Source organism: Dermacentor variabilis, chromosome 1, assembly GCF_050947875.1.
Source record: "Dermacentor variabilis isolate Ectoservices chromosome 1, ASM5094787v1, whole genome shotgun sequence".
NCBI lineage: Eukaryota > Metazoa > Arthropoda > Arachnida > Ixodida > Ixodidae > Dermacentor > Dermacentor variabilis.
Window position 1 is genome coordinate 179,145,907 of NC_134568.1, and position 18,529 is coordinate 179,164,435.

Genomic DNA, 18,529 nt, shown 5'->3' on the forward strand with positions numbered 1-18,529 from the left:
CTTCCTATCAGGACCGGAACTAGCTGGCTGCTGGCAGGCTGCTGGTGGGCTGTGAGAACTCTAAAAATCGAAGAACCCCTCGCAGTCCAAGGAAGTGGTCCCAGTTTTTTGGGTGCTTTTGACACATGCGCGCTACCATGCGCTCCAAAAACCCATGACTAACCACACCATTAGTCCTGGGATGATCGGGCATAATAGGCAGCTACTTCAAAGGAAGCAGTTGACTAAAGTCCTTCATGACTGCAGACATTTCATTTATTATATCCTCAAGGCCTGTCGAGGCTTTACAGAGGGGAGTGGGTTACAGCTAATATCAGCAGTTACATGAGAAAAACAATACAGCATAAAAAGTACAATTTGATTATTTGATAAATAATTTGATAGGAATACAATAAGTAGGGAAAAAAAGAAGCTATTACAAAAAATACAAGATATACAAGTACGTGAAACTATTTTAGTAAGTAATGTTGTCTAAGGCATCACAAAACAAGGAATTATTGCTGATGGATACAATGTTTGCGGGAAGGCGGTTCCACTCTAGTGACGTCCGAGGTATGAATGACTGGGAAAATGTAATTGTGCTGCAAGAAGGAACTTGAACCTTGTAAGAATGATCGATGCAATGGGATACGTAGTGTGGAGTATGAATGAATATATCATGCAGTGTTGTATGGTGAAAGGTTTTGTCAAATAATGATAAACGGGAAAATTTAATGTCGAGATGCAAGAGAAAGGCTAGTTTTCGTGGTTACGCTGGCAGTTCTGTTATAATTCAACAGAATAAAACGAGCAGTGTTATTCTGAACTAATTCTAATGTGTTAAGTTTGTTATTAGGGTCCCAGAGTGCTGTATCATATTCTAATTTCGGGCATATTAATGTTTTATAAAGCAATAATTTCAGAGTCTAGAACCTTAAAAAAGTTTTGCCTTAAGTCACCAAGAGTGCGATAAGCATTGTTCACTACATTATTAATGTGGGTTGCCCAGGTAAGGTTGAATGTAATATGAATTCACAAGTACTTAGAGCTTACCTGTTCTAAAGGAAGCTTATTTAAACAGTATACCTGAGAGGAGTTAGGTGTCCTAGATACATACATGCATAGCTTTATAGTACTTAACATTTAATTCCATTAGCCATATACTGCACCAGTTAGATATTATATCCAGGTCGAATTGAAGACGTTTAGTATCACAATCTCTAGTAATTTCTCTAAAAATAACACAATCGTCAGCGAAGAGATTAATGTTAAAAGTAACCTTTGAAGGAAGGTTGTTAATATAGATGAAGAACAACAAGGGACCGAGAACCGATCCTTGGGGCACACCGGAGGCAACAGAGCACATCAGTGAATTATAGCCATTAGCAGTAACATAGTGTGAGCAATTAACAAAACATTTGAGTCATTTTAAAATATTAGCATCAGTATTCAAATGGGTTAGTTTGTGCATCAGAAGCTCGTGACAGACTTTATCGAATGCTTTTGAGAAGTCTAAAAAATGCAGTCAGCACATGATGAGTGATCAAAAGTTCGATGCAACTGTTCAGTGAAAGGTACGAGTTAAGTCTCGCATGAGTATGATTTCCTAAAGCCATGTTGTGCAGGTGAAAAAAATGTCTCCAAGAAAGTTGACGAGGCTTTTGAATACAATGTGTTCTAGCAGTTTGCAGCACGTGATGCAAATTGGTGAGATGGGGCAATAGTTGCCAAGTTATTGTCACCAGATTTGTGGAGTGGAACCAGCTTCCCAACTTTCCGCTGATGAGGTAACGCACCTGTGTAGAGTGACTGTTGAAAATGTTTGGTTAGGATAATAGAACTGTACACAGAAGTGTTTTTTAAGAACTTAGTGTTAATTGAGTCGAAGCCAGGTGAAGAATTCTAGTAGAGTTTGTCAGTAAGTTTAGCAACACCAGATGGATCAACTATCACTAGGAACATGACTGGATAATCATTGCTATGTAACTCAGTAAGTTGCTTGTTAAGAGTTCCCGAAAAATTTTTGATAAAGGCTTCATTAAGGCGAGAAGAAGATTCATTTTTAGGAACAGGCTGCCCAGTAGTCGTCTAATAAAATTAAGTTATCAGAAATAGGTCTAATTACCGTATTTGCTAGATTCTAACGCACCCTCGATTGTAATGTGCACCCGTTTTCCGTGACCAAAAAATTTTAAAAATGATAACCTCGATTGTAACGCGTAACCGTTTCTCGTGACAAAAAAAAAAAAAAAGTACAATACCATGTATCTCGTGCTTCCATATAGAAATACTATTTTCTCTCACTTGGAGAAAACAATACACTAAAGTTGCGATGAATAAAAACACAAATGGAAGCGGCGTACCTTGCCACCAAGATTTTCACTGTGCTGGTACGAGTCGTGTGGGGCAATAGATATCACTCGTCATCGCTATCAGACAACTCCTTATCGCTATCAACAGACCAAAGCATTTCATCCTCAGTGCCGTCCATGGCATTCGAAATCCCACACTTTTTAAAAGCCTTGTTGACCATGGCAAACAGGATCATGCACCATGCATCTTTCACCCATCCAGCAAAGTCCTGCGGTGAGGCATGCTTCATTTTATTGGCGGCGTGAATTTGTGGCAGCCACTGACAAGCCATTTGGTGTAGAGCACCCGAATTCTATCTTTCACTGGCTTGTTCAAACATCGAGCGGCTGGAGCTGCGATGCCATGCCGCAGGGTATCACGACAAGGCCGGTGTTGCATGCAGCCAGCTTGTCCTTGATGCGCTGGTCAAGGTGGCACCTGAACACGTCGAGCGCAAGCATCCCATTCAGACCCAAACTGCTGCCGGGTCTCTTCCGCCAAGTGTTATCAATCCGGTCAGCGACCAAGTCTGTGGTCATTTTCATTTGCATGCTCAATCACGCCACTCGGAAACCCAATTCCTTTCGGGAGCGTCTTCCGTCTGAAGATAAGATACGGGGGCAGCTTGTGCCTATCCACAGTGCAACAAAGCATTGCAGTGACTCTAGTCTTTTGTGGCCGGAAGACAAAATGCGCACTTGCTTCGCCCCCTTCTTTTCAAAAGTTGTGGCATGTTGTGGTGGCAGGCATGTCAAAGTAGAGCGGCATCTGATTAGCATTTCCAATCTGTCTGAAGTGGTAGCCGTTTCTATGGCACAACTGCAAAATGTACTGCTGAAAACTGTGCAATTTCTCTTCATATTCTTCGGGCAATTTTTCGCATATCCGTGTCCGCCTTCGAAGAGAGAAGCCTTTTCTTTTCATAGCCCATTCTGTAGGGCTAACTGCATTGCCCATACTTTGAGCCGATCGGTCATCACAGGCCGCTGTGCCGCTCGCTGCTCTTGCACGTATTCTGCGAGCAGCTCTTCTATTTTGGCAAAGCGGCCCTGCTTCGGTCCACCGAAACCCTTCGTTGTTGCTTTGCTGGCGAAAATATTCTCTTTCTGTTTGCGCCAGTCCCGCATGCAAGTTTTGGGAACTCTGAATACCTGTGATGGGGGGGGGGGGGGGGGCTCGATTTCCGTCCATCTCCGCCAGGGTTGCCAGTTCTGCTTAATATAAGCCAATGCCTCCTTTACTATAAAGGAGGCATTGTATAAGCGAATGTGGGCTTCATTTTTCACCGAGTCGCTTGTAAATTTTTACAGTCGCTTGTCGCGTTTTCTTCGGCTTACTCGCGCTTTTCCTGCAAATATTGTTATTTTAATGCCCGTCATATGCGTTTGCTGTTAAATATACGAAATAGTAGCAGTTGTCACAAAGTACATGAAACTGTCCCTATCCAATCATCCATGTTTTGACACCTTGCCAGCACTCGTGGTCGTCTATGTCGTAATGTGTTGCCGGTGTTCTTTGTGCAAAATGGCTTCGAAGTGGATGAAGTGTGGGAAACGGTATTGTAAAGAATGGGAAAAGGAAACGCGGCTCAAGGACTGGTTACGCCCAATCACCGGAGACGATAAAAAAGCAGCATGCAAGTATTGCAAGTGTGAAATCCGCGCTCATCATGTCGACCTCGTTCAGCACATGGCAACAGAAAAACACACGAAGAACTCCCGGCCACTTTCCAGTGCACATTTGACAACCATGGGCTTCACGAAATCATCGCCTCAAAAGACAACACCAGAATTGGAGCTCAAGCTGACATGTTACTCGGCATGTCATGCCACTATCAACTCTGTGGATCATCTCGGCAAGCTGTTACAGTCGTCCACGGCATGCGAGGTAAAGCTGCACTGAACAAAATGTGCTGCACTAAAAAAAGTTCTTGCCCGTTGCCTGCTTGAGGACCTAGTGAAGGATATAGGTGCCTTGCAGTACTCATTATTGATTGATGAAAGCACTGACGTAGCAAATGAAAAGCAAGTCACTGTTGTGGTTCGCTATTTCAGCACCTCACTAAAAAATTGGGGTCCACGCTCCTGGGACTGTTCACGCTCGAGGGTTCAAGCGCCCAACAGATTGCACAAGGACTCCTATAATTCTTGACCAGTGTTAGTACGGATTTCATAAGGTGGTATCAAAATTGGAATCGACGGCTGCAATGTTATGGTTGGGAGGAACAATTCTGTGTACGCACACTTGCGCCGAAAAAAATTAGGACCTCGTGCTAGTCAAGTGCGTGTGTCACTCGACTCAACTATGTGCAAGCAAGGCAGTAGAAGTGCTGCCCTGGAGCCTAGAATTCCTGGTTGGCCCTTCATACAGTTGGTTTTTGCACAGTTCACTGCGGCTTCAGGAGTATGGCAAAATTTACAGACTGATGAACAACGGCACAGAACCATTAAAGTTGGTTCAGCTGTTGGGAATGCGGTGGCTGTCCATCTCCAGCTGCTGTAAACGTATCCTGGAACAGTGGGAGAAACTCAAGCTTCACTTCACCATCTGCAAGGACAAGTACCATTGCTATGACGCTGAGATTCAGTCCGAAATGTATCGGGATCCTGTCAACAAGCTGTACCTAGTGTTCCTGAACCCGTTGCTGCAAGAATTCTCAAGAATCAATAAGCTGTTCCAACTTAAAACTGGAAATCCGCTGAAACTGGTTGATTGCCTTCAGAACCTTTTCCGGTCATTGATTTGCATCCCAGCTGCCGGAGAAAGACTTTTGAAAGTCAACCTGGAGGACAGTGCGACCCACTTTCTGCTGTGGACTCTGGAGTGCTATTCAACACCAAAGTGGCAGCATCCAAACTTAATGCTGAGCAAGAAAGAGACGTTAAATTGAGATGCCGGGATTTCAGTTTTGAGGCTGCAAAGCAAGTGCAGCTTAGGCTTCCTCCCAACATTCAGCTTTGGAATTCCATGAAATCATTCTCGCCCAAGAATGTACTGAGCCATGTAAAACTGCCCCTTCAGGGTGCGCCTCTCCTCAAACTGTTCCAAGGGAGATGTAGGACTCCTGGGCACTCAGTATAGACGGCTGTGCCTCCTTCCTTGGAAAAATGTAAACAACAAGGACGTAATTTTTTTCTGGCTAGAAGTGCTAGATTTCAAGGATGCAAGCGGTGAAATTTGTTTCAAGGAAATAGCAGAGTTCGCTCCGTCGTTGTTGGTTATGCCCCTTAGCAATGCCGGTGTCGAGCGCGTGTTCCTGCACATGAACCTGGTGAAGTCGCGCCACCGAAACAGAATGAAGAACCCTATGTTGAGCGGCATCCTGCACGTACGTTATGGTCTAAAGTTTCAAGGTGTTCGTTGCCGGGACTTTCAACCGACATTTAAAATGTTGCAGCTGTTCAACTCTAAAAACATGTATAGTTCCGAAGTGGACCCTGAGGATTTTCCTGATGAGTAGAACACATCCGACTATGACTGTGCGTAGTTGAGCCGTGAAATCAAACATACGTTGGAGGAGTCAGCAAGTAACTTCATTCATGTACTGGCAAACGCGCAATGAACCGGGTGCAGACTACCCTGGGGACAAAGTTAAAAAGTACATGAGTGTTTTCGCTCATTCTTGTGTATATTGTCGCTGTTCAAAATAATTAAAGTGATTTGTTCACCTTCCCTTCATATTTGTGCGATTTTTTTTATGCTACAATTAAATGATTTTCAAGAATGAGAAAATTTGTTATCTTCCACTTCCTTTGGGCTTCCTAGCAAAAGTCGCGCCACTTTTTTTAGGGGAGGAGAGGGGGGGGGGCTTGTTTTGGGGGTGGTTATTTGCTTGTTTGCTCGGCGGCATCTGGCAACTCCGTGCACATGATAATTTTTCTTTTAAATGCGGCATCATGGTGGATTCGGCGTGTCTTCGCAATTGGCGCTTCCATGCTGATGGAATAAATGCAGAAAACAGGAAGACACAGGCGGTTGACTAGGTTACACCAGCGCCTGGTTACACGTACAACATGGAGGTATGCACATGGAGGAAGCTACGGCAGCTAGGTTAGAAGCACATACGAGGTGGCCATTTTTCGAATGCTGATGGTGATATGGTAACGCGGATTTAGGGTCGTACTCGATTTTAACGTGCATGCAATTTTTCAACCCATTTTACCGGAAAAAAGGTGCGCGTTAGATTCGAGTAAATACGGTATCTTCCAAAAATTTTTTTATGCTAGTTTTTATAGCAGATGGAAGAGTACCGGTAAGAGAAGTATGTTTTGCTAATTTTAACGCTTGAATGTATTCATTAGAAGCAGCCTTGTATGCCGTTCAATGAGAAGCACTTGAGGACAACTTAGCTGTGCGGTAGACGCACTTATTACGGTTGGAAAGTCATTTAATGTGAGCGTTATACCAGGAGGCTTCTGGGTTAGAAGTTTGGGTACAGCTGGAAACGTATTTGTTCATTAGTTCATTTACTTTATGAGTAACTTTATGAGTAAACATATCCCACATAGTTTGAACAGAACGGTCAGCAAGGTTAGTCGGAAATGTGTCAAGAAATGTACATAACTCGCTATTGATAGCCTCAAAATTTGGTCTCCTATAGTTGGGCACAGTTTTATTTTCCTGATATTTTTATGATGGTTTGCACTAATGGTAAAATGCATTGCAGAATTGTCACTTAACAGTGGAAGGAAGGTAATGTTAGGAGTTTGCGTTCAGTAGTAAGTACTAGGTCGAGAGTGTTTGAGACACTAGCGGAATCCCTAGTAGGTTGCATCACAAATTTCGAAAAAGAAACAGTGGAACATAAATCTAAAGATTCTTTGGCCTGTGATGAAAATGGCGGTAATGGAGGAGGTTGAATGTTCCATCTAATGTTTGGAAGGTTAGAATTGCCTAATAAATAAAGGGGCGATGATAGAAAGCGTGATGATACTTTATTAATTACATCATGCAATTTGCTAACAAATGTGAGTGAGGAAAAGGGAGATCGGTAGCATATGCTAACAATTGCCTTCTGGTGATGAATGTTAAATGAAGCCCAGACGATTTCTAGGTCAGTAATAACACAAGTTCACGAAAAAGGAATGTCTTCAGAAATGGTGAGTAGTATGCCGCCTCATGACTCGCAGCACGATCCTGCTATAGATTGCAAAGTGATTGGCATCCTCAAAGATTTCAGAATCATTAATATTATTCGAAAGCCACATTTCTGTTAACGCGATTATGTGTGAAGAGCAAGTGTAAATCACTGAGGACCATGAAAAAAAAAATTGTTCACCACACATCTAAAGTTAGTAAAAAAGATGGATACATGGTGTTGCGAAGACTGTCCACTTCCCCTCTTGCTCCACTAAATCGAATTAGCTACAAGAACTATGTTTCTTACGCGTTGGCCCTACGACTGTTTTTCTGTCACGCATTTAATTTCAACATAAAGCAGGAGTCACAATAATTAAGGATCTCTCTTGGTCTGCCAATATGGAAAAACATTTTCAGCAAGACCTTCACAACTTGCTTCAAGTCAATTGAGAATAGTGTAACTGCATGCAGATATAACGTCACAAAGTCTACCATTGTCACTACAGTTAACGACTGATTATTCAGACAATAATTCTAACATGCTTGATTATTAAGACAGTCCCGCCGCATCACCACTAGCCCCATAGACTTAAATGTAATGACGACTGAAGTTTTGGACACCTTACAGGACACCGTGCGATAATTCAGACGATTCATGATCGTGCCACTTAGTCTAGCTGAATTAGCATGAGAATTAGCAGTATTTCCGTTTTGAGATGTTCCTGGCATGGTCTTCAGTCATGTCATTAGTGCTTCACGAAACTGTAACTAGTGAAGCCTAGTCGATCTAGTATTCGCCAATGAGAATTCAATGCATGCATTGACTATACTTTTAGCTATCTGTCGCGACAGCATGACAATGGCCAAGAGATGGGCCGCGATATTGTAGTGACACCTTCCACTAGATTCTATGCCACTCTTATCCTCTGTTCATGGCCAGCTGATCCCATTGATAACTTGTGGAGCGTCACTCTGACCACTCATGAAGTATGAAAAGGAATAGCATGGCTAGAGAATTGCAGCCACAAAATGCTTAGGCCAAGGGCAAATGTATGTGCAGCAACACATGTTGACAAACTTGGGCCGTATTCATGAACGATCACTTTCAGAAAAATTCTTTAATTTTGTGATATTTCGCTTGACTAACACCGGACGCGTCGACAAACAGCAGCGTTTCCGCACAGATATAAGAGGGCGTTCATGGCACTGTGCCAAGAATGCTGGCACTCCTAGACATAGATGTGCCTCGTGCTATAGTCGTGCAGTATTATAGTCACGCAAGAAATTGAAGGTATCCCCTAAAGTGATGATTCGAGAATACGGCACATTTTTGGCCACTTTTGGAATGAAGTCACTTATTTTTTAGCGAATCTGGTATTTCAGACTCAATTATTCAGATGTTTTGGCGGTCTCCGTTGTGTCCGAATTATTGGTCAGTGACTGTATATAGCAATTTGCCTTTAACAGAGATTGGGGACATTGGACCAGCAATGTCAATCCCAGCTCTCATGAACAGTCTCAATGATAGGTATAGTCCCCAAGGGAGCTTGTCCCACCAGATTACGAGGATCTCTCTGTCGACGTGCAAGCCTTCATGAACCGTTTTGTGTCTGACAATATGCTGGACAAGTAAAAGTATCCAGTTACTCTCTTTACATTTTTTGTGACGCCCTGATGACCAGCTGAAATGCCTCGCATATGCTGATTTTGGTGCTGTCTCTTGAAGTAGTCTTGGCAACGCAAGTTGCTCCAGTTACTTGCGAGGCAGTTTCTGCTTGCAGAATTAGATCCCGTCCCAAATAAAGAATTCTGTCTTGTGATTGCGTGACAAGATTCTCTTGCCGACTGCCTCAAAACAATGTCTCAGCATTTCATAATTCGTTTGATACTTCTGGAGTGTCTTGCACTCTACATTTATGCCGAGGAATGACATAACAGGCAACAGTGCGTCGCCCACTGACTTCGTTTGACTAGCTCCCACAACCAGTGCATTTTCTGAGCTGGGGATTATTTCCAAGGTGTGGCCCCATGGCAACTCGATCCATCCATTCCTTAGTTTTACTTGCGACGTGGCCATGTCACTGAATATTTTCTTGGTATGACTGTCCGGTCTCTCTTTGATACAGTTGGTGCTCTGCCTTTGCTCAGTCGTAATGCAAGCATCACATTTAGGTTGAATTTCTGACTCGTTCAGAGATAGCTTATCAGGTAATACTGCACCCTTGGTATTTCCTAAAATTACATCATACAGCAGGTCCGTCACACATTCAAGGTGGACCTCAACGACAAAAAAACGGGCTCTGCAAAAGACTTCGGCTTGCGACAGGTATCGCACATTGCAATCTTACAAACACACTGGATTTGCAGACCCAGTCAGTTTCTCCTTTGGGACCAGGGCTTACCACAAGATGACCGTGTTGCAGCCAGTGTCTCTGAGTATGTTAACCAATCTATTCTCAAGGAATCTTTTGACAATGGGCACATCCCCAACCCCAACTGTCGCCACTGGCTGACTTGATGTCATGTTGACTATTGGGATTGTTTCGCCATCTTGCAAAGTGACATGTCCACTATCAGATTTGTAGGACGATCTCACCGCTGTCATCCAGTTGTAAGGTTTGTGGTCGGGGTTGTAGGGATTAGACGTAGCATGAACTATGTGGTAGGTGGCCCATGCTGTCGTCCAACTCACCCACGCTTGGGACGTGGTTGTAGGGAGGAACTTGCTCTCATCGAGAACTAGGCGTACAGGATTTATTTACATATTTACATTAGAACAAGGGATACATTTAAACAGTCTAGCATGACTGAAAAAAGGAGCACGAAGCTCCTACCACGAAGCACACAGTACACGAGCACACTCTAGCAACAAACTGCTTATAAACACACTGTCCTCCCTAGATCCCTAGGTGAGGGGAAAACGGCAGTTCACCGCCGATTTGTAGCGTCCAACGTCATCGCAGTCGACCTGCTTTTTAGGGGGAAGGTTGCACACACTTCCACACAGGTTTTACTGACCATGTCGAGGAGAGTGGGTTCTCGTGGTAATGATGCTTGACTCGAGCAGGCGCCTCTTAATCCCTGAGCTGACATCGTACAGCAACCGCCTTGGCTGTCCATTGTCTGGCGTCTTCAAAGGCTCCTGAGAAGGCACCGCAAAGCATCTCCTTCCAGGAGTTCCCCCTACTTCAGTCGAACCATGAAGGCATTGGTGATTTCACTAACAATAGTTGGTCCGCTGATCGCGTTTAGTCATAGCAGCGCCGAGGGGGTGTTGATGCGGCACATCGTCGTCCGTACGAAACGAGTCACCGTGGCACGTGGTGAAAGCTTCCATGGTCTCTTAGGGGAAGCTCGCCACGCTCGCAGCTTCAGCTGGCTGAGAAAACTTTGCATGTTGGCACCTCTGCAGGCCGTTCCTAACACCGCCGATGCTGAGAAGTCAAGCTTTTGTGTTTCTATACAGCACACACAATGCTTGGCCCTTGTGCAATTTCCTGATAGGGCAGCTGTCACTGCAGTCGCCACTCCTGTAACCCATTCCACATCTACGAAAATTCCCTTGGTTGTGTGACCAGCAGTCAGGTGCCCGGTGTTCCATCTTGTTTAAAAGAAAACAATTTATGTGTCCATCTGTTTAGTTCGTAGTCTCCAACTTGAACATTTGCAAGGCTGTTTCCTTGTGAAGCCGTTGTTAACTTAAGTTTGAAGCGCCTGCGCTTCCACAAAGCTATCAGCAGTCTTGCACAGCAAACTCAAGTGACTTGCAGTTTTTTCCTTGAGAAAGATTCTGAGTGCCGAAGAACAGCCTTTCATGAACTGCTTCTCTCAAGCAGTTCTCTCAAGCTAGAGTAGCTTTTCTTTGTCTTGGCCTATTTCCAGCCAATGGTCAAAGTAGCTGCAAAGTCTTGCAGCATACTGTAGGCTGGCCTTGCTGTCTTTTTTGTTGGACTCTGCAAAATTTCCCACGATAGCCTTCATCGGTATAATGAAACCGTAGTAGCAATGCCATCCTGAGCTGATCATAATTCAAAGCAGCTGTCAGATCTAGATGGCAGATCACAGTTAAGGCTTCACTGGCAATCCATAGGCTCATTGAATGTGCCCACTTCTCGTGGGGCCACCCATGACACATTGCCACTCGTTCTAAATGCTGAAGATGCACATCGAGATCATCTTGTGGTTCATTGAAGGGCAGTATCAGTTTGTGAGGACCACAGACATCCAATGTGGCTCTAGTGCTCTGAGATCTTAGATCCTCCTGGATCATTAGCTTCAACAGACTCGCCTTGCTTGCATTTTCCTGAAGCCAAACCTTCAGCTCTTGGATCTTCAATTCTTGCTTCTTATGTTTCTGTTGTTGCTACAAAAGCCTCTGTGGTTCTCCATGTTTTCTTTTGCGCCCTCACATTCACTAGCATGTTCATTGTAAGCTTGGTTGCTCTTTCTGTCTGCCCATTCTCTGAGCTCAACCTTTTCAAGCCCTACTTGTCGGCCAAGCGTGAAAAGTATTTTTCTTGTCCATGCCTTGGCCCCGTATATAAGACAGCTCAAGATGTTACTAAACTATCCTGGCAGGCTCGCCAATTTTGGTGGTTTGTGTGCCCTCAGATACAGACATAAGAGGTACAGACAGGAGAAAGATTTGTACAGGACACAAGTTAACTGCAAGGACTACATGTTACAAGTACAACTTCTCTTCACCCTTTACACAGTCTATATCACATAAGAGTTAATTATAGCAAAGCGCTTCAGACTGTACTGTCAGTCTTTGACGTCCCTGAGGTGGTTGTCACTCACAGTACCTGTCGGTTGCAATCTCCGGTTGCATTGGTGTTTACAGCGATGAAGCGCTCCTTGTATGCCGAAGTTGTGCAGGTAGGGCAGCGCACAAGCAGACTGCCTGTGCATCAGTAGGAATAGCCCACACGCTGTCAGCAGGTGGAGCAGCACCTTGGCCATGCCCTTAGCAGCCCAGTTGTGCCAGACCCGTTCATCTGGCTCGCCCCAGGAACACCGCAAGCTCATCCCGGCTGGTCTGATAGCATCGGCCATCTATGCGCCCTGGCTAGCCTGGCAGCACTAGCTCAGACAGTCTTGCATCAGAAAGATCACAAGCTTCCACATCTGGCTGCCACATTCCAGCTTCCTCGTTCTTTAACCATGCGCAAATATTTCTTGGCTTTCTGTTTGCTGTTTTAGTATTGCCTTTTTACTACAATTACAGACATTTTAGTAAGGTTCCTGTATGACCTAATGCTTATCTTTTTTTGCTATTGTATATAAAGTTCATTCTGCTACGTCATCTACCTTAAATCTGTTCAGTGATTATGTTGTTGTCTAATGTATGGGCAAAACTTGCTTTTGTCACCCTGCTTCTTTCTATTCTAATAGGAATTTCATCTTATCCAGTTGCTGCATGCTTAGGGACCTTCTTTTTTTATTTTTTCAGTATAAATCCATCATCCTCTCTGAATGCTTTTATTGCATTATGTCTACAGGCTTAGAATCTTGTCTATCTATACCAATGACTTCTTCGTAGCTGCTTCAATGTGTGTCATTGCTTTGACCCCAGTCGGCTTACTTTTTTTATTACATCCGTCACCCATCATTCACTAGCAGTAATTTTTTTGGCTGGAGAAGAATCTGCTCCTCCAATTTCTTTGCTGATATATTGTTACGTGTAGCTGACGTACGAGTCTACAATATATTTACACGTAGACAAGCGGTGGCAATGATGGCGACGCTATATCAAGCGGTGGCCACGTCGTCTTCCTTCTCCTCAGTGCAGCCACACTGTGGCGGCTGTTCCGTAGCAATATCTCTTACTTTTAACCTATTTGTTCCTGCAGCAGTCGAGCCTGTTTTGTGTTTCTCTGCTTTTTCGATTCATTGCATCTAGCTTTAAGTGCCTATTTAATTTATTTATTCCGCCAGCTTTGTGCACAGGCTTTCTCTTCCCTTTACAGTGGATCTTGTTTTTCTCTTTGTATTATACCTTCCTTATTACCATAATACCATTGCTTGTTTGGAAGTCTTCTGATATAATTTTCAGTGTTTGCCACTAATTTTTTACCTGTTAGTCACTGAAATTTACCCTCTGAATTATTTTGCTGCTCATCCGCTGTTACAATTTCTCACATTATAGTGCAGCACGGCTATAGTCCCTTCTCAAGCTGTTAGGGCCATACTCATCTATTTTCATTATGCTCACTTGATTGTACAAATATGCCTTTCAACAGCAAATTATAGAATCAATGTTTGACTGCTTCAGTCAACATTCCTACACATTAGACTCTCTAATACAATGGCTAGATTGTACCGCTGCGAAATCCATTAAATTTTGCCACTATAGTTGGTGCATATTCATCCAGATTTTCAGTGTGGTCGCTCATGTCTTCTTGTATTTAAGGGGAGATGCACCTTAGAGAACCAATTTCGTTAATAATAAAGCTAATTGGATGGAATTGATGCAGAATATAGAGTTTTTGGATATGATTATATTTACTCAATATTCTCTCTCATTATTTTTCTGTAGCACCTGGAAGTAGGAAAAGTAGTGCCTTTTGTGTAAGGTTTTGGGCTTCGTGCCAAGCCTAGGAAAATGTTATAAGATAACCTATATGGTTTTATAAAAACAAATACAGTCAAACCCACTTATAACGATACCGGTTTTAACAATGCATCGGTTATAACAATGAGAAGCTGCTGCACCGTCAACTTTTGTATGTTTTGCATGGGGAATAACCCGTTTACTACAATGCCCGATGCCGCATTATCAGTTATAACGAAGTCTGGCTGCTCGGTGTCCGAGCCGAAAGGTAGTGAAATGCGAAATCCTTGAAAAGAGAAAATGAAAATGAGAAATTCGAGCCGCTGCACGATGGCCCACTGCTCGAACGGCCGCCACGTGCTCATTTTCCAGCCTTCTCTGCGCGCCTCTCTCCCGTCGCCCTTCCACCCCTCCGAACACGAATGGGCTACGCCCATATCTCTACGCCACGCCACTCTCCGAGACACGAATGGACCGTGCCAACTGCGCTGCTCGCATCTTGCTCGCTGGCTCCTCATTCAGCGCAGTTCTGCAAACAGCTCCGTGTTTGTCTTTTGTGTCGAAATCGTTCCTGGCCACGTGGTTTCTCAGCCTCTTTTGACTCGCTGCCAAAACGGAAGATGACTGACCCGCCCGCTGATAATCGGCAATGCACGAGGTGGTCGGTGAAAAGAAAGCGCACTGCTATAGATTTGGAAACTAAGTACTTCTAGCTGATGGTCGCAAACGTGCTTGCATCGGATAGCAATGACGACGGCAGCGATGACGCAGTAGGGCAGGCTGCCTCAATGTTATCCTCACAGGAGGCCCGGCAGATGATTCAGTCCCTCCGGGACTTTGTTTTTGCGAGGAACCTTCCACTGCACTACGTGGAGCACCTGGATACCTTGGAGAAGGATGTCAGCAAGGCTCACAGACATAGGGCTTTCTCGTACGATGCAGTGTGTCGTACATACATAGCGAGGTGCTTGTGGCGGTCTCGCCTCAGCGTTTCTTCTAGATTTTGAAAGCTGACAGGCTGCCGTGGCAACTTCCTCGCATTTTTAAAAAGCCCCTTTTGGGCCCACCAAAGTGCTGCCTCGGCGGTGCTCGCATATCGCTTACCACCTGTGACCCCTCTTTGCAGTTATAGCAGTGCCATTCCTTAACACTGACAGCCGCGGCTTGTCACACGTGATCGGAGCGCCCAGGAAGCAGTTTAACAAGTGAGCATAATCAGCAACCGGATGGAGGAAGGTGGTGGGGATATAGTGGGGAGGGGCACTGGCCTCCCCGCCGTTATAATTTGCTAAGATAAGCTCTGCGATCCCCCTATTTTGATTTTTTCATGCAACCCGATTTTAACAATTATCAGCTATAACAATGGAATTTTCGTGGCATTTGAATATTGTTATAAGTGGGTTCGACTGTAGTTGCAAGTAAGCTCAAAAAGTATTTTCTTTAGCTTTATTATTTAAATAAAACATTTTTAATCTGGACTATAGCTATCGAGAACATTGATGATTAGTTTCCTTAAATGCACATGACCAAGATTGCTGCAAATTACAATAGGACCTGGATACTTTCAGTCTACATACTCTTGTGCAAAATTTGGCTGAGATTGAGTTAAATGAAATGCAAGAATTTTGTGTGCAAGCAGTGGAAACGGCACAAGATTGAAAAAAGAGAAAAACGAAGTTGAAAGTTTCTAAACATGCTTATTACTTTTCCAGATGATTGATTTACTTGAAATTTGGCCATCATACAGACCAGCCTTTCCTGAAAAAATTTAAAGCTTCACAATTCTCCTGCTCCATAGGTGGTGCCCTCAGAATTCTTGTGAACTTCCTCCTGGTGCCATTGTAACACATCTAACATCAGGCAGTTTGTTTGCTCACTGTTCATACTATTCACTTGCCTCCTTTATTTTCAGAAAGATAGTTTTGCAGGTTACTAACCCTACATACTTAATCTAGGCAGTATGGCTGACTGCCTAATTCACAGTCCCAACATTTTAGTCATAGACACTGTACAGATGATTAATTTTAATGCATCTAGATTTACCAGCCAAAATAATATTCCAATTATTTGTACAAAGTGTGGTAAGCAGAATAAACAATGCTATTCTCAGCCATAAAATTTTAATGACTCACCATTTCACACCAAAACTTCTAATCCACATGCCTAACAAGTTTAAAACGATTCCTAAAAATACATATCTCGTAATTTATGTCTTAAATTTTGTATTGTGGTCCATTTCTATATTTCACTGTTCCTCATGCTTTTCTCAATTAACTTTCTTGTGCTCCTAACTATAATTATGTAAATTACCACTTTATTAAGCTGTTATTAATGTTTTAAGAGCCATTACAACAAGAGGTGCAGTGCTTCATTGTGGGAACTCTCTATATGTTTGTTGCCATCTTCTGTATCGTATTTGAATTCAATAAATCAATCTATTGGCATTGGAGTTTGATCTTTCTGGTTGTTGCCCTTTTGGTAATGTTAATCTTTATTTTCCTTGAGGGACTTTGTGAGACAGATCATCTGAACTAAGGACAAACTGCAAGAAAAAGATTATCTTAAAGTATTTTAATCATATCATGCACCGAATGGCATTATGGGGACTGATCAGTGTGATCGGCCTTTGAGAATGGGTCAGTTTTAATAGTCTTTGTGTGAATTCAGGACCTATCCCGTTTATTCTTGGCCACTCATCCTTGATGCTGGACCTCATATTTTTCGGTTTCAATGTTTCGTCGTAGTGTCCAGTTGATTATGTTACAAAAAGTAGCCACTCTTTGGTTACCTGCAAGATATGTCAGGTGTCGCATGTCAGGTGTCGGCTGGTAGTGACAGTTAACGACCACAATGGCACAACAGAAGTGACAAAACTAACTTTATTTGGCGAACTTGTGCCCAGTAAAACAAGGAGCATGATGATAGTGCAAGCACACTCATCAGTTGTCTAAATCTTTGGGTCAAGTGCATCAGCTTTTATACATGACTTGTCAAAGTAAGATCTTGATGAAGGCTAGTTGGTTCATACTTGGAACTGAGGTTAAACAGCGCGAAAGAGACGAGGACACAAGGAAACAAAATGTCTTTCTTGGCCACTCATGCTTGATGCTGGACCTCATATTTTTCAGTTTCAATGTTTCGTCGTAGTGTCCAGTTGATTATGTTACAAAAAGTAGCCACTCTTTGGTTACCTGCAAGATATGTCAGGTGTCGCATGTCAGATGTCGGCTGTAGTGACAGTTAACGACCACAATGGCACAACAGAAGTGACTAAACTAACTTTATTTGGCGAACCTGTGCCCAGTAAAACAAGGAGCATGATGATAGTGCAAGCACACTCATCAGTTGTCTAAATATTTGGGTCAAGTGCATCAGCTTATATACATGACTTGTCAAAGTAAGATCTTGATGAGGGCTAGTTGGTTCATACTTGGAACTGAGGTTAAACAGCGCGAAAGAGACGAGGACACAAGGAAACAAAATGTCTGTGGTATTTGTTTCCTTGTGTCCTCGTCTCTTTTGCGCTGTTTAACCTCAGTTCTTAACTTGTCAAAGGTTCCTGCATAATTGCTGATGCTTACATACCTTCCAGAAAGTACAACACTATTCACAGTGCACCTGCAATCTGACTACTCAGTCTGGCAAGAACATAGACAACTAATAGAATCGATAACACTCGAGTAGATTCCAAATTGTGCAGGTGCTCTAGCGCTGAGATAACTTTAATCTGTTAGCGGGTATAATGTGGTCCCCAGAAAGAGGATAAACAAGTACATGTATCGATGTCCCCCTCTTAAAACACTGTCCCGATGTTGTGAATAACAGAAAAGTGCAAAAACAAAAGCACATATAGTAAAGAGAAATACAGCAACAAGAAAGTAAGCTCCCAAAGTTCGTTAGTGTGTGCAGCATGGTTTGAGATGCACCACGCAGACGACTTCAGGATGCACGCAATGACGTAATTGTGTAATACCGCCCAGCGCAACCTTGTAGTCTAGGATCCTTGTATGTCGGAGGATCCTGTTTGGTCCCAAATAATGTCAAAGTAGCTTTTCAGTTAGTCCACGTCAGTGTATCGAAGTTTGGATGCAGGTCTAAAGAGAGATTTAATTCTGGTTCAGTTCCTGTGCAAAGGAATTCATAACTGTAATGGTTTATGCTCCACTTCACATTGTTGAACTGCCAGTGGCCACATGATGGGCCCTATTTTCTCAATGACTTCAGGCAATGGGATGTGGTGAAGGAAAGCAGTAATATGCCTGCGTACAATATCGTTCAATCTTTACATTCAAAATGACTGAACTGTTTGGAGATCGTTATGAATATTGAAGCTATTACACATGACACCTGTGGTGGTCCAACCCACACTTGCCATTGCTTAATTGTATTTTCAGGACAGTGATGTAAGATCAGGCCAACATTAAATATTGTGATAGAAAGGGTGCTGCATGCCTGTACTATTGAATTTGTGTCCACAAGCCATTTGTTGAGCATCTGTAAAATGGTAGGCTCATGCTCAGCTTGAGGCCTTAGTAACCTTAAACATTTCTCAAGCCTGTGATAATG

The 18,529-nt window shown here is 43.3% G+C and overlaps 1 long non-coding RNA gene across 1 annotated transcript in view; it reads left to right on the forward strand.

Moving 5' to 3' along the window:
• LOC142588503 (uncharacterized) overlaps window positions 1–16,412 on the forward strand; it is a 51,424-nt gene extending 35,012 nt beyond the window's left edge. Inside the window, exon 3 of the long non-coding RNA XR_012829723.1 lies at window positions 15,676–16,412. This is a non-coding gene — a long non-coding RNA (uncharacterized LOC142588503). The remainder of the gene's footprint in view (window positions 1–15,675) is intronic.
• Window positions 16,413–18,529: the final 2,117 nt, after the last annotated feature.